Here is a 13,629-nt window from a genome sequence, read left to right as displayed (position 1 = left end):
GGACAGTCAGCATTGAGACCTGAACGACGGAGCCCTGAGTGTGTCTCCCTGACGAGTGCTGGGACTTTGGCAGAAGCTGGGGACTAGGTGCCAGTGCTGAACCAAACCAGCCAGAGACCCTGATACTTGAGATAATATTTAAACACAGCTTGTAACAAATAGAGAACCAAAAGGGCAAACCTGGGTCCTGGATGGGGAGAGGCTATCTGTGGGAAGAGACAGAAAGTAGAGGGTAAGAGACTGAGAGATTTGAAGGATCCAGGACCCCTAAGCAGATTTCAGCAGGGCAATATCTCTCTCCTAACCATGGCTGATGAGTTTCTCATTAGTAACAGTCAAGAAAGTGTATTTTTTCACCATGCATTAAGAATAAGCCCAGTTGGGGGAGCCTGGGTGTCTCAGTGAGTTAAAGCCTCTGCCTTCAGCTCAGGTCATGATCCCAGGGTCCCGGGATCGAGCCCCACATCAGGCTCTCTGCTCAGTGGGGAGCCTGCTTCCTCCTCTCTCTCTCTCTCTCTCTGCCTGCCTCTCTGCCTCCTTGTGATCTGTCAAATAAATAAATAAAATCTTTAAAAAAAAAAAAAAGAATAAGCCCAATTGCCCTAGAAAAACAAACAAACCAACAGGAATGGGGATAATTCAGCAACCAAACTCTATAGAGGTAAAAGAGCTGGTAAGATCTTTAAAAAAGTCTTTACAGCCCTTCTCAGCTAAAAGAAATTCTTAACCAGAGATACTCCTTTAAAAAAATGATCTTCCTGGGGCGCCTGGGTGGCTCAGTGGGTTAAGCCGCTGCCTTCGGCTCAGGTCATGATCTCAAGGTCCTGGGATCGAGTCCCACGTCAGGCTCTCTGCTCAGCGGGGAGCCTACTTCCTCCTCTCTCTCTCTGCCTGCCTCTCTGCCTACTTGTGATCTCTCTGTCAAATAAATAAATAAAATCTTTAAAAAAAAAATGATCTTCCTTCATATGTTCCTCATAAAATGATACAGCTTCTCTGAACAGTAGTTTGGCAGTTTCAACTAAACCTGCACTTGTCATGTGACCTGACGATGGCGCTCTTGGACATTTATTCCAGAGAAAAAACTTACACCCACATAAAAACCTGTTCATAGGGCAGCTGGATGGCTCAGTCGGTTGTGCATTTGCCTTTTGCTCCGGTCCTGACCCCGGGGTCATGGGATGGAACCCCATGTCGGGCTCCCTGCTCTGTGGGGAGTCTGCTCCTCCCTCTCCCTCTGCTCCTTCCCCGACTTGTGATCTCTCATACTCTCTCTCTCTCTCTCAAATGAATTAACTAAAGAATCTCAAAAAAACAAAAAACAAAAAAACCCCACCTGTACATAATTGTTCATAACAGCATTATTTGTAATCTTCAAGAAGGGAAACAACCAAAATGTCCCTCAATAGATGAGTGGGTACACAAATGGCGGCACATCCATACAATGGAATTCTTGTCAATAAAAAGACACGGACTGTCACACACAACAGTTTAGATAGAGCTCAAGGGATTATGTGGAGTGAAAAGCCAGTCTCAAAAGGTCATATATACTGTGTGATCTATGTAACACTCATAAATGATGAAATTGTAGAGATGGAAAATAGGTTAGTAGTTACCAAGTGTTAGGGGAGTTTCCTGGGGGAGAATGGATAAGTGTGACTATAAAGTCACAAGGGAGAGATTTGTGGTGATGGAATTGCTCTGTATCTTGTCTGCGGTAGTGAGTCTGCACATCTACACGTGTCACCAAATGACACTATGACAGAAGTATGGAACACATCAGTACTGATGTCAAATCCCCCAGCATCCTTTTGTATTATAATTCTATAAGATATAACCACTGGGAGAAACCAGATGAAAGATGCATCAGACCCATCTGTTAGGTTTTCACAACTTTCTAGGAATCTGAAACTTTTTCAAAATTAAAAAATATTTAAAGATGTTTTTGAAACCCTATTGACCTTAGGTCTCTGGAAAATGCAAAACAAAAACAAAACAAAAATCTGAAAACAAAAACAAAACAAAAATAAATATCTAAGGAAAAAAATGTCTTCTATTTATTTCCAGTCAGAGTTGATTTTAATTGAACATACTTGTATTATGCGGAATGGTATAGAATTTTAAGTGTACTCTAGAATAGCACGGATTTTAATCAGAAAGAATGTCTGAAATAGCCCTCCACTGCTTCTGAAAAAGCTGAAGTCTCTCACCTTATAAACAGGCATTGATTCAGTACCACTTAGGTCAGTCTGGCTTAAGTCCATCAAAACAATCACCTGGCCCCTTTATCCTGCCAGGTCAAAAGAGATCAGCAGGGTTTGCAGCTGTGGTAAGTGAAGTTCAGACTAGTCCACATGGGGCTTGCCAGGGCAATGCAGCTATCTCTAATGGGGGTGTTAGTCTCCTGTTTTGAGTGTCTGTATTTGTAGAACGATCCTTGGTTTTACTTCTCAATTCCAGGAAGTTGTCCCACCATCACATTTATCACCCATGATTTGGGGCTGTCAGATATTTGATTGGATTTAAGAGATATTTGATTGGAAGAGTTCTCTGCTCTTGGAAGTCTTATTTGCATCACTCAACTCAAATTCCATTGTTTCCTCCATATCTTCCCTGATCTCTGTCTTCACCTCACACCCATTAGAATATACTGTTTTTCTTCCATTGACCTCAACATGTGACATACCTTCAACACTTCAATCGCTCTCTCATGGCTTATAGAATCTACAAACATCTATACTTCCCCTGAATTTTTAGTTTTAGACGGCAAACAGCCAATTATTAAAGAATCTACCATAGTGTTTCTCACAAAATAAGGAGTAAAGATATCTTGGTTAAATTTCGTTTACACAAATTACATAATAAACTTCTGCCTAAAATTGAGGTCTTACAAAGTGGGGGATTCTCAAGAGGTAAAATTAGAAAAGAAAAGAAACTTGGCCTTTCTAAGCTGCCAGAAGGAAAACTGCATTTAATGAGATAATTAAGTTTCACAACTGGAAAGCAAATACCTTTCATGTTCTGATGGAAACTTCCATGTTCCGGACAAAACTTCAATTCGAATGCAGGTGTTCTAGATCAAGATCAGTACACCGTAAGCATTGAGTGTAGTTCCTGGGACAGAGTTAGCACTTAATAAATGTTACCTATTTCATGAATTTTAAGATGCATTTCTTCCACATTTGACCTATAGAATTTATATACAGCCTATAATTCACAGTATTTTATAATCTGTCAACCAGAGGCAATCTTAATGTCGTTGTTTAAAACTCTCCTCCTGACACAATCTGGTAAGATCAAGAAAACACCACCAGCAAGTATCTTAGGTTCAGTGAAATATGGGCATTACAATTGTGCATCACTATATCCTGTTCTAGTGCCTGTCATATAGTAGTGTGAATCTGGGTTGAGTAATAACTAATAGGATACTCTTTGTTTGTAATCTAAAAATTTTTGTAAAGATTTATTTATTTGACAGAGAGTGAGGGCACACAAGCAAAGGGAGCAGGACAGGGAGAAACAGGCTCCCCATCAAGCAGGGAGCCAGATGCAGGGCTCGATCCCAGAAACCCAGGAACATGACCTGAGCCGAAGGCAGATTCTTCACCAACTGAGCCACCCAGGTGCCCCTATAATCTAAATTTTAAATTGCCTTGTAAATTGGAAATGCGCCTGTAAGATAAGAGCTCCCTTCATCTGGCAAATCTATAAATGTGAGTAGACCAGCACCACCCTCGCTCTAGCTCATATTCAGACATTACCAGTTACTGCAGGGAAAGTGCAAATTAGAAAGGCATTTTGCAAAACGTCACAAAGGAATTGTGCAATACTGTGAAAATTCACGCATTAAAGGGACAAATTCTTAAGTGCCGATGCAGACTGATGCCTGTTGGCCTTCCTTGTCAACAGAATTGGTCTTGAGCTGTTTCTTGCTTTCCTGGGGGGAGATGCATTCCCTGTGTTATTCATTACCAAAAGCAGTGCAGGTTCCTTCACCTTAAAAAGCAATGTAAAATTTCATGGTTTCAGAAGTAAAATAAACATCAAGTGAGACTTATCTAAAAGAATCACAATGGAAAGAAATTATCACAGGTTTTTTTCCCCCTAAACCTAGTAGGGTAGATTTCTCAGTTTCTTTGAAACTTTTTGGGAAGCTACAAAAAGAGGGGCGTCTGGGTAGCTCAGTTGGTGAAGGAGCTACCTTTGGCTCAGGTCATGATCCTGGGGTCCTGGGATTGAGTCCCGGGTGAGGCTCCCTGCTCAGTGAGGAGCCTGTTTCTCCCTCTACCCTTCCTCTCTGTTTGAACTATCTCATATGCTCTCTTTCGCTCTCTCTCTCTCAAATAAATAACAAAAACTAATAAAAGCTTTATTAAAAAAGAAAAAATGGAATGATACAAAGAAAATTTTGCAGAATGCAAGAGAATTGAAGAATGAATATACAAATATATATACACAGAGGGGGGAAAATCTGCAATTCATCTCTTCTATTTTACTAATATCACTAACCACCATATATATATATATATATATATATATATATATATATATATGACCCAGGCATGTGATCTCTTTTTCCCGCTACACATCTAACCAGCCACTAAATCCTGGACATTCTGTCTGTGCAATAATCACTGTCCTTCTCCCTATTTCCACACCTACATAGATACATCTACATAGATACATTTTCCACATCTACATAGATACACACTAATTTAAATTCAGGCTCCTATTATCTGACCCTGGTCATAATTGCTTTCTAGACCATTTGTCCTACTCCAGCCTTTCTGCTCGGAGGCATTTCATGCTGATGGAAACAGAGGATCAGTTTCACACTCAAAAATCTTCCGAAACTCCTTCTTGCCACTTTGATGGCTAACAGACATCTCAAATTCAGTATGTCCAAAACTGTGGCCCTAATCTTCCACCCCCAGACTCTCACTTCCCATAATTATTCCACTTCAGTTGATGGTAGGCATTTCAAAATCAGTATGTCCAGCTGGCAACGCCTTATTTATGCTACAAAACTCACTCTTCCTATTGTCTTCCCTGTCATTCCAGTCAATCAAGGAAAAATCCTTGAGATCTTTGACACATCTCTTCTTCCCACACTTAACATCCAATCCATCAGGGAAAAAAAAAAAATCTGTCCACTCGAATATAATAATATTTGATAAATATCCTGATAATAAATATCCAGATAAATAAAGAGCTAGAATCCTGAGATTTTGCAATGCCTCCACTGACAGTCGGGCTGAGCCACTATCAGCTTCTTCCTGTGCTGATCTGATAGGTCTCTCTTAGTTTCCTGTCAGTTTCTCCTGGCACTCTACAGTCTGCCATTCTCATCACAAGACAGAATGATCCTTTAAAAACACAAATCGGGAGCGCCTGGTTGGCTCAGTTGGTTAAGTGTCTGCCTTCAGCTCAAGTCCTGATCTCAAAGTCCTGGAATGGAGTCCCCCATCAGGCACCCTGCTCAGCAGAGAGCCTGTTTCTCCCTCTCCCTCTGCCCCTCCTACTCATGGTTCCTCACTCTCTCTTGCTTGCTCTCTCTCAAATTAATAAATATTCAAAAAATTTTTTCACCTTCTCAGTAAATACCCTCTATAAAATCAAATCCTCCCTATCACCCAGGACCTTTGAACTGCCTTATCATGCTCAAACTTTATCTTTTCATGGTGACACTCACCAACTTCTAACACTCTAATTTTTTTTTTTTTCTTTTTAATCAGAGAGAGGGAGAACACAAGCTGGGGGGAAGCTGCAGCAGGCAGAGGGAGAAGTAGACTCCCCACTGAGCAAGGAGTCTGATGCAGGACTCGATCCCAGGACTCTGGGATCATGACCTGAGCCGAAGGCAGATGCCTAACTGGCTGAGCCACCCAGGCATTCCAACTTCTAACATTCTATACAATTTTCTTATTTCTTATTTTTAATGACTTTCTCACTCTGTTGCAATAGAATTTCCACAGGTGGGGCCCCTATGTGGCTCAGTGGGTTAAAGCCTCTGCCTTCAGTTTAGGTCATAATCCCGGGGTCCTGGGATTGAGTCCCATATCGGGCTCTCTACTCGGTAGGGAGCCCGCTTCCTTCTCTCTCTGCCTGCCTCTCTGCCTACTTGTGATCCCTGTCTGTCAAATAAATAAACAAATAATCTTAAAAAGAAGAAGAAGAAGTAGAAGAAGAAGAAGAAGAAGAAGATAAAGAAGAAGAAGAAGAAGAAGAATTATTATTATTTCTGCAGGTATAGGAATCTCTATTGTGTTCATAGATCCACACTAAGCACCTATTACTTTGCTGGACATATTGTGAACTGAATTAATTAATTGCCAGCCAATTTAGAATGGACTTTCTGGGCATGGTAAGAAAAATGCCCATAGCACAAGTTCTACCCTGCTTTCCCATCTTTTTCTCCTACTTCACTGCTTTAATTTTCTATACTTCAGTCAATGACTAGAATACCCACATTTAGATAGTTTCCATGGAAGTAAAATATCTGGAGAAAGACATGTTCCCATTGAAAGCAATTTTAAGTCTGGGTCACTTGTCAAAATTACAGTGCAGGACAGTTGCCACAGTCTCTCCTAATCATTCCCAAGGTGGCTGCTTGCACAGTTCCTAAGAAGTGGAGATGGAGATGGAACAGCGCCATCTGCTGTCAGCCTGTTGATCTTGATGAAATAACTAATTTGGGCCTTTCAGAAAGCGATTTGTTCTCAAAGATATTTTAATATTTAGCCGTTAAACTTTGTTTTGTTCTATCGTCCTTGTTGTCACACAAAACTTTTTATCTGGCCATCTAAATTTTTTCTTCTCCTTCTTTCATGAAAAGTTAAGTTTGGGGCACTGGGTGGCTCAGTTGGTAGAGCCTGTGACTCTTGATCTCAGGGTTGTGAGTTCAAGTCCCACATTGGATGTAGAGATTACTTAAAAATAAAATTTAAAAAAATAATAAAAGTTTTGGGGCCCCTGGGTGGCTCAGTTGGTTAAGCATCTGTCTTCAGCTCAGGTGGTGATCCCAGGGTCCCGGGATTGAGCCCTGCATTGGGCTCCCTGCTCAGCAGGAAGTCTGCTTATCCCTCTGCCCCTTTTCCTACTTGTGCTCTCTCTTTCTCTCTCTCTCTCAAACAGATAAATAAAAATCTTTAAAATCAATCAATCAAACAAAATAAATCTTTTTAAAAAAGAAAATTTCAGATCTCATTTCTGGAAAATCAAGGAAAGTGTCAAGGTGGTAATTCTAATTTTTCTTGTGTTTTAGTCATTCTTCAATATGATTAAAAGTCGTGAATAAAGAACATTTTCTCACAGTGAAAATACTCTTTTCGTGTCTGGATTTTCAGAAATGCAGGTGTCCCTCTTTTTTCTCCATAAGTGACTATTACATTTACTACTTATAAAAGAGTCTATAAAATAGAGGCAACATTGGGCTCTCTAATTCTAAATGTTATTGGTGCATCCAAGAAGTATTTATGAAGTGCCCTCTGTATGCCAGATTTTGTTATAAGCAATGGTGATTCAACAGAGTGAAAACTGAAAAATTCTCTGTCTTCAAGGAATTTAGATTCTGGTTTTTGACTGTTAACTTGTTGTCTAACTTGTTTGGGAAGACACAATACTTGCTCTCCCAGCAGCTAATACTCAACTGAGAGGAAACAAAAAAGAAGCAAAATAAATAAAATAAATAATATGCTGGATGGTGTTATGGATTGAACTGTGTCCCCCATCCAAATTCATATGTTGAAAACCTTACCCTCGGTACATCAGAACGTGAGGTGACTATGTTTATAAATAGAATCATTGCAGATGTCATTATTTAAGATGAGATCATAGTAAAGTAATGTGGGCCCCGAACCAATATGATGGATACCCTTGTAAAAAGGGGAGATTTGGACATAGAGGCACACAAGGAGATTGCCATGTGAGCATGGCAGATATCAGAGTGATGTGTCTACAAGATAAGAAACGCCCAAGATTACCAAAAAAATTCCAGAAGCTAGGAGAGAGGTGTGGAACTGATTCTCTCTTAAAGCCCGTAGGAAAAACCAGGTCTGCCAGCAACTTGATCACAGACGTCTAGTCTCCAGATCTGTAAAGCAATACACTTCTGTTCTGAGTCCCTCGGGTTTTGGTACTGTTTCTAGTGCCTTCCTACCTAGAAAACTGAAACTGAGGAGAAATTTTAAGGCTAGCACACAAAGTTAAACTTCAGGAGATCAACTATATATGTATTTGTGTCCAACTATGGGCACAAAATTATGTAGTCTATACCATTGGATCTCTCTGATTCACATTTTTCCTTGTCCATAAAGGGTTGGGTGACATAATTTCCAGTTCCAATTCCAGATTGCATTAGAATTAGATATTTCTCCTCAATTTGTATTTTCTGGGGAAAAAAGCATTAGAAGCTGGTGGCTACCTCTTTCAGGTCTGAGACCCATTGCTCCATCAATTTTCCCCTTTGGTGATTACCTTCCAGCCTCAGGGAGTTACAGAAGGTGCCAAATGAGTACCAGAGGATCAGTAACTAATGTACAAAATTTTAAAATAACTTGACAAGACAAATTAATAATAGTAGTTGTCATCTATTACACATGTCCTATTCACAGGCTCTGTGCTAAGAGTTTTACTAAAATTTTCTCATTTTATCTTCCCAACAACCCTATGAAGTATTATTATTATCTTCACTCTTCGTAGAAGGAAACAGAAGCATCAAGAAAGTGATTGACTTTCCCAAGGGTTCACAACTAGTAAATGTCAAAGTCAGAACACATTAACCCAAGATTAATTGGCACCAAATTCCATGGTCTAGAGTATTAAGTAAATATAAATGAAAGAGGATTTTGGCTGGTCGCTACTTGTATATGTCATCTGAGTGAAGCCTTTTTCTTTGTAACCATCTTTTTGCTCCTTACTAATAGGAAACCCAGCTTGAGCACATTGTGTTCTTGATAAAATTATTTTCTTCTGCTACATAATGGTTTTCCTTATGTGTCAGTGTACAATGCAGAGTATACAGTATACATTGTAGTAGGTAGTGAAATTCCCCATTCATAATACATGAGCACCTAATTAGAAACCTTTATTCAACTTGAGTATTTGCAGAAATAAAAGATGTGTTACCAGAGTGCCTGGGTGGTACAGTTGGTTGAGCGACCGACTCTTGGTTTCGGCTGGGTTAACAGTCCATATCTCGATTTTAAAAAGCTCCTAAAATATAAATTTATAAAAACTAATACACCCAAAAAGGTAAAATCTGAATAGGTTTGTACCCAGATAAGAAAATAAATATGTAATTTAAAGCCCTTCTCAAAAGAAAAAGAATTAAATTGATAGTAAAGATGTGGTTTTGTGGGTCATAGGGGCTTATCACAACTACCAAATTCTGCCTTGGGAACATAAAAGTAGCCATAGATAATATGCAAACAAATCACTGTGGTTTTGATCCAATAAAACATTATTTTCAGGGCACCTGGGTGGCTCCGTTGGCTAAGCAACTGCCTTCAGCTCAGGTCATGATCCTGGAGTCCGAGGATCGAGTCCCGCATTGGGCTCCCAGCTCAGCAGGGAGGCTGCTTCTCCCCTGACCCTCTCCCCTCTCATGCTCTCTCTCTCTCACTCTCCCTTCTCTCAAGTTAATAAATAAAATCTTTAAAGAAATGTTTAAAAAATTATTTACATAACCAGAAGTGAGTTGGACTTGGCCTCAGGGCTATAGTTTACTAGCCATTGCTATAGTTGAAATGGCAGGAAAAATTAGATAATTATAAAATATTATAGTGTATTTAGCAACAAATTTTCACAGGTTTATAGAGATGATTATCTGGAGCAGAAAGAATATAAACAGAACTTTTTTTTTTTTTTTTTTTTTTTTTAAGAGAAAGAAGCTAAGCAGAAAGAGCAGTTCCAGGAAGAGAAAAGAGCATCAGCAAAGACAGAAATATGTGACAAAGCATCGTGAGTGTGGGGAGTGGATAATCAGAGTCAAGGAAGTGGGAGTGGTGGTGGTGGGTGATGAGAGTAACAGCAGCTGGTGTTTAGTGAGTGCTTACTTCATGCCAAAAAATAAATAAATAAATAATAATAATGCACTATCAACAAACACTAAAGTTTGCCTAAGATTGTGTCACTCTTTTCAGAAGTTATTCCAGAGGCGGGATCAAGGCCTTCATAATGGGTCATTATTGCACAATATATCAACAAAATTCAGTTCGGTTCTTCTTCTTCTTCTTTTTTTTTTTTTTTTGATATTTTATTTTATTTATTTGACAGACAGAGATCACAATAGGCAGAGAGGCAGGCAGAGAGAGAGGGGGAAGCAGGCTCCCTGCCGAGCTGAGAGCCCGATGCGGGGCTCGATCCCAGGACCCTGGGATCATGACTTGAGCCCACGGCAGAGGCTTTAACCCACTGAGCCACCCAGGCACCCCCAGTTAGGTTCTCCTAACAGCAGGTGCTCTAAGCCACTACAGGGAATAGGAAACATATTCACCAGAAGACAAGACCTAAATTTTTCCCCATTTTTTAAAAAAGATTGTATTTATTTATTTATTTGACAGAGAGAGATCACAAGTAGGCAGAGAGGCAGACAGAGAGAGAGGAAGGGAAGCAGGCCCCCTGCTGAGCTGAGAGCCCGTTGCAGGACTCGATCCCAGGACCCCGAGATCATGACCTGAGCCCAGGGCAGAGGCTTAACCCACTGAGCCACTCAGTGGGTTTTTTTTTCCCCATTTTCCCATTTTTAAGATTAACAATCTGATAAATCCATATGAATTCAACATGGATAAAAGCATGACAATGGCATAAATTAGAAGAGAACATGATCTCATTTAATAATTTTGACATCATCAGTTCCCCTGTGAACATGATCAGTCCTGCCAGTGACAGGATCCTTCTTTACTCCATGAAGAGTGGATAAAGGACACAGACTAACTTGTGCTCTGAATGGCCTCTACCCATTGCCAAAGGCACTCTTTGTACATGCCGTGACCACAGACAAGCATCTCTGAAACACTCAGCCCACAGCTGGGGAGGTTACAGTTTTGCTGCCAAAGTTCTAATTGGACTAATTTCAATGTAAATGTTGGACCTGTCCCTATCCCGGCATTTTGGGAAGCTCCACAAAGAGAGAAAATAAACGATTGAAATAATTCAGTTCAATATTGACAGAACCTATTTCAAACTTTCAGCGCAATTGTTGACAACTTTCCCCACATAAGTCAGTCTAAAGAAGCCTGTTTCACATGACCAAAGTTGTGCCTCAACTGCCAGAAATTTGACTGGAAATACATAAAAGATTTTTCTCACCTCTCTTTTGGAAGCTGGACTTCCAGGGGAGAAAAATTAGACCATCTCCTATTGCGGAAGGTAGATATGGTTTAAGTGTAAGTAACTTAAAATTTTAAGTAGTTCTCTCACAATCCATTTGATAGTTTACTTGTTTCTTTGATTATTTTCTTCAGTGAGCTCTTACTGTTATAAGAAAGAAGAGATAAGATGGTTATATATATCACACAGATTGCATCATAAATAAGACTTAAGCTGCATAATTTAGAGTGATTTACAAAACAAATGAACACTTTCATAAATGCATTACTCAGTAAATGGAGTTAATTACTCAGTTAACTTCAGTAATTAGGTTAAATATGAACATGTAGTCAAAACCAATTGATAAGGGAACTATCCATTGTTTTACAGATACTCAACACAGGTTCCTCTTGTCACGTGGTACACATGGATCCTGCAGGTAATTCATCCCAGACCTTCAGAGCATATCACGGATAATGTCTGGAGTGGCAGCCTCCCTGCAATGCTTTCATTTCCTCTACAATTTGGTGCATATTACCCGAAAAGATTATTGGAATGTATTTGGTCATTTCCTGTGGTCGATTGTTTTAGATGCGTTTTATGTATATTCACCTACAGCCATAAGAGTCTATTACATGTTTCTTGTTTACAGATACAAAATCCTTTTGAACCACATTCTCTAGGCTTTATTATGAAAGGGATAGTGTAAACCGAATTCTTGAAACCAGAGCAGCTTTCAAAGTTCACCACCAATCACAACATAAGAGACAGAGTTGATGAGCCAAAAATAGCAATTTAAACATATTAAGGCTATGGAAATAACTCTCAGAATAATTCAAAATAGAAACTACTAGATGGGATTGCCTTAGTAGAACAGAACTGGTGTGGAAAAACATAGGGCACAGAGTGAGTAATTTCATAAAAATTGCTTAGAAAGCATTCAGTAAATGGGTAGAAGACATCATTATTATTATTATTATAAGCTCTTCTATATTATTTGATTTTTGAAGCAAAGGACAGGGTCAGAAAAAGTGAAAGAGATACTGATGACCCCAAGCTGAAGCACTAAGGTGACAAATTATGTCTCTACCGCCTATGGGGAAACTTGGAATTTTAATTCTCTAAAGAAGTTTCCACCAACTAATTAACTCCAAGGCGGTGAAGCAGGGAGTTCTCAAATGCCTAAGTAGATCTCTTTCAAGTTGGACATCAGCAAAATCTAACTCAGAATCATATGTGGAAGGGGATTAGGGAGCATGGCGTTCCCTGGGATATAACACAGAGGAGACTTTCAACAGGGGTTCCAGCTATGGTTCCTTCTGTCACCCAACCCCAACTCGTGGGATAGAGGCTCTACCTTAGGGGCAGTCCACTGAGAAGAGTGGAGTCCCAGTTGCCCTTGTTCTGGCTCCTTCGTAAAAAGAGATTCCTTGCCCAAGCTGAGAAGACCAGAGACTACAGCTGCACCTACACCTACAGCTTGAGTACCCAGTTGCTAAAGCAATTGTGTCCCTCAGAAAGAAACACATCGTTCCTCCTCATGATCGCTCCAAAGATTTGGCTTGGGGATTTTACAAAAGGGGAAAGGCAAGCAACAAATCAGAGAGCTTTGAAGGAACAGATTTCCAAAGTAACAGATTTCACTTGCAACAGAGTAGAGGGAAGTTCAAGCCTAAGGGTGTTCTCAAAAATGACAGACCTTGAGCTGAGAAGTAATTAATAGGAGACTGGCAAGTGCACCAAAGATGCACACTGAACAATCAACCAGTTAGCTCAGCAGAGAGAGCAAAGGAAAGAAACAGCTAAGAAGAGCTCTCCTGTGCTCACAACAAGTCTCCCAACACTGATCTCAAGACAATTCCTTTGAAGGAGCCGAGATTGAACTGGATCTGTCTGTGGAACAATTTGGGTCCTAAAGCATTGTTGAAAACAATGTAGCTATCACATAGCAATTAATGAAACTTAATACCTGAGTGCGATCAGACAGTGAAACAGAACCCCTGATTGTGTAAACCCTGATACCAAAACCAGATAACAATATCATCAACATAAAAATAAAAATGGACAGACCATTATCTCTTATGAATACAGATGAAGAATCCTCAACAAAATATTAGCAAATCAAATCCAAAATTATTTAAAAATAATTATACATCATGAGAAAGTAGAATTTATTCCAGGTATTCAAGTATGGTTCAACATTTGAAAATCGATTAATGTAATCCATCGTATCAATAAGTTAAAGAAGAAAAAATTCATATGATCATATCAATAAATGGGGGGGGGCATTGGACAAAATCCAGTACAGGTTCATGACAA

General features: G+C 39.7%; 1 long non-coding RNA gene across 4 annotated transcripts in view; it reads right to left on the bottom strand.

The window, feature by feature from the left end:
• The window catches only part of LOC116584601, a 28,559-nt gene extending 25,376 nt beyond the window's left edge, over positions 1-3,183 (bottom strand). For all 4 annotated transcript variants that reach the window (XR_004283251.1, XR_004283250.1, XR_004283248.1 and 1 more), the window contains exon 1: positions 3,012-3,183. This is a non-coding gene — a long non-coding RNA (uncharacterized LOC116584601). The remainder of the gene's footprint in view (positions 1-3,011) is intronic.
• Between the last annotated feature and the right edge of the window lie 10,446 nt (positions 3,184-13,629).

This window comes from Mustela erminea, chromosome 2 (assembly GCF_009829155.1).
Source record: "Mustela erminea isolate mMusErm1 chromosome 2, mMusErm1.Pri, whole genome shotgun sequence".
In the NCBI taxonomy this organism is placed as follows: Eukaryota; Metazoa; Chordata; class Mammalia; order Carnivora; family Mustelidae; genus Mustela; species Mustela erminea.
The sequence above is the reverse complement of the archived record's forward strand: the minus strand, read 5'-3'. Positions and strand labels throughout refer to the sequence as shown.